Genomic DNA, 3601 nt, shown 5'->3' on the forward strand with positions numbered 1-3601 from the left:
TGCTGGAGGTTTCCAGGCTGAAAGGAAAAGGAAGGAACTTTACTCTTTCCAGTTTGGTCCTTCCCCAAAACGGGTGTTTTTTGAGACCTTCAGCTTTCCCTGAGCAGGGAAAAGGCTGCTGGTGCCTTTGCAACAGCTGCAGGAATCTTGGAACCCCTCAAGGGTAAAGTTGCTGCTGTGGGATCCCCAGTGCTGCTTCCTGGCTGGGTAACATCACGCAGGTCTACTCTGTGCAGTGGGAATACCTCAATGGCACAGCTCCCACACCATCCTGCAGTACTACAGGGGGTCCCACAGCCCAGCCATCCATGCTCCCTATGCAGGATGAGCTGGTTCTCATCATCCAATGGATCTCTCCTGTGGAGGGTGTCCCAAAGGGACAGTGGCATCTACAAAGCAACTGTCAACATGGGAGAAAGGGAGAGCCTGAAAATCCTGCTGGAAGTCCTCAATCAGTAGTAGCTAAACCCAGGACAGCATGGGAGGAAAGAGCAGGTAATGGGTGCAAGCGGGCAGGGGCATTACCTGACTGTTTATGCACTATCAGCTTGTCATGAATGGAGACATCAGCAGAGAGACTCGGGAAGAGGTTCCCAACATGTCCTGGGGGAGCAGATTTGGTGCTGCTGCCCAAGGAGACCTTCCAGGCTGTGACAGAGGCTCCATCCTGGAAACACAATTCCCTCCCTTGCTTTCTGTTGTCAGTGCAGGCAGGGAGGGACTGGGGCAGTGCTGTGTGTCAGTGCCCGCTGCAGAGGGTACCTGCAGCACTTCTGGAGCCGGGGGGTGGCCAAGGAAGCCGTGGGCAGGATTTGTCCCAGCTTGGGCATCCCATGGACCACAGCTGCAGCACAAAGCGCTGATTCGAAGCGGTGGACAAATGAATCCCATGTCCTGGTGACAGAGAAGCCCCATGGAGCAGCAGCCAGCCCTTGCTGGGCCCTGCGGTGCTCTCACTCTCAAGCTCCTCGGGTTTGTGTTTTCCAGGTCTCTCCTCTCCCTTGCAGGATGTGCTGAGGATCACGGTGGTTGCTGTGGTCTTTGCTGCTGTCTCAGCCTGGGCACTGATCATTCCCATCTGAATGATCTGTCTGAAAGGGTCTGGATAAGTGAATCCAAGTCAGGGCACCTGAACCCTCATGTGGTTGTGTCGGGGGGACCTTAAAGCTCACCGAGTTCCGATCTTCTGCCATGGACAGGGGACCCCTTCCACTGGAGCAGCTGCTCCAAGCCCTGGGTCCAACCTGGCCTTGAGCACTGCCAGGGATGGGGCAGCCACAGCTGCTCTGGGCACCCTGAATTTGGGCTGATGTTGGTGTTGAAGTGGGATCCGCTTTCCCTGCTGACAGCCCCCAGGCCTCCCTGGGCACTTCTTTACTGTCCCTCTCATTCCTGTCCAGCCTGGGGCTGGTGCAGGACCTGCACTCACAAAGTCCTCAACACGTCTCTCCCAGCTTCTTTAGTCCCCGAAGCTGCAGCTGCTTTGGGCTCCTCTTCTCCACTGTGAGGAGCAAGGGTGCACGGGCCTTGGATAACCAGGGGAGGTTTCTCTGAGATCCATCATTTTGCCAACTTCCCTCCCTGTCAAGTTGCTCTTGGTCACACTGCAGCACTGGAGCCATGAGCCACAGCCATGGGCAGCCAGAGTACAGGTGCTGTGCTGAAGCTGAGCACAGCTGTTGATTCTTTCACCCTGGGGCTGGTGTTCAGAGAACCTTACAGCATCTCTTTCTTCCCCATTCATGGCAGGTGGGACAGATGGAAAATGAGGTCACGTTTGGTTGCCAAGGTAGGACACATGTTGGCAATGCCCCCAATGCATGGTCATGAAGAAGTAGTAAGTGGAGAGCTATCACAGCTCCTGGTACCCACTGGGGTTCTCTGTCTCCTCTTCTGCCCTTCTTCTCACTAAGTTGCATCTCAGCTTGCTGCTGGAACAAGGCAAAAATCCCTCTGTGCCTGCCTGTTGGAGTATGAATATCAGAGCTGGTGCCAGAGGCAGTATTGAGTATAGTAGGTAGCTGGTACCTCCCCCTCCTTAACAGGATTTCACTTTCCTTGTGCGGTTAGCCTGAGAGCGCTAATCGTCCTTGAGGAGTCTGAAGAGCCTCACCTGGGGCCTCCACACACACCCTGCCCCCAGGTCAGGAGCTGCTCAGCTCAGGGCTTTCAAGTCCCTCCTGAGCTCTGTTGTATCAAAGTGGGTCTTGAGCTCAGCCTGTCCTGAGCTGTTGGAGCTGAGCCATGGACTGACCTCCTGAGCCAACATCAGCCTATCCTCATTTGTTGTACATTGTACATCTGCTGGGTCATAGGTTTTGTCTGACCCTCGTTACCCCCCTGACCTGCAGATTGCCCCTGGCCTGGCATCGGACCTCTTTCACCCCCACAAGCCTGTGTGGGTGACCGGCGAACTTGCCTGGCCCTGGCTACACCTTTGTACCCACCTTATTCCTTGCTTGGGTGCGGTGGGACAGGGCTGGCCAGTGAGTTCTCTGCCCTATGGCTGGATTACAGCTCATGCTCCCAGCTCCCATCCGTAAGGAACAGGGCAACCATCACTGCTTTATGGTTAGTACAGAGGAAATGGAATGACCAGACATTGGGACAGACTTCTGAATTTCTATGGGCTCTGGTAAGACAATGTGGCAATCTGTAAGTACAGGTGGTCCAGGCTGTATCTCTGCACCTTCTGGGGCAAGTGCTGTCAGAAAAGAGGGTAGGAACAGCCAGTATGAAGCAAATTGATCATCTGTAGGTGTTGCATCAAGATGCAGGAATTGATGCCTGGAAATAGTAATCCTGCTGCCCCCATTAAAATGCTTCACTTGATTTTATTGAAACTGGGAGGCACTGGGGGTTCGTGAAGACTCACTGGGAGGCTCAGAAGGAATTCCAGCAGGAAGTTCAATGCATCATTTCTCAAATGACAGTCGCGTGCAAATGCCATGGGAATTCTCTGGTAGATCATAGGACAAGAAAAAGAGCAGCGTTCTGCAGCTCAGAGAGAGATGGAAGGGGTGAAAAGGTTGGAGGGGGGTCCTTTGAACACATCCCTCCATAAGACCCTCAGTCATATTAGAGATGCCTGAGCCCCAGCAGTCTGAGGTGGACCAAGCCTCTGACTTCCCTGAGATTGGCTGGGGATTTGGCCTGGGTTTCACTGCTCTCTTCTCCCCCCACCCTCCTGACAGGCCCTGATGTGGAGTTCTGTGGCTACTGAATCACACACCCCTCTGAAAGCAGATCAGCTTCCGGATTCAGACCAGAGGTATGGGGTGGCATTGCTGTCAGTTCAGAGACCTTCTTCATTTTGGAATCCCCTCTGCTCATGTCAGGTTTCCACCTGAGTCATTTCATAAAAAACACCACTCTTCTCCCTTTCTCGAGGCACAGTACTGTAGTGCTGGGGTAAGTAGAGATATGCTTGTCCAGGCAGAGGTGACGGGTGCTTCATCTGCCCCTAAATCGGCAGCAGTTTGGAAAGCCAACCCCGAGTGTGCTGACATACAGAGCCTGCAAGGAGATCATTTGCTTCTGATTCTTCTTGCTTGTCTGGAGCTTTGGGTCATCAAGGCTGTGAACAAAGCTCTCTTGAAAA

The sequence above is a fragment of the Melopsittacus undulatus genome, chromosome 13 (genome assembly GCF_012275295.1).
Source record: "Melopsittacus undulatus isolate bMelUnd1 chromosome 13, bMelUnd1.mat.Z, whole genome shotgun sequence".
Lineage (NCBI taxonomy): Eukaryota > Metazoa > Chordata > Aves > Psittaciformes > Psittaculidae > Melopsittacus > Melopsittacus undulatus.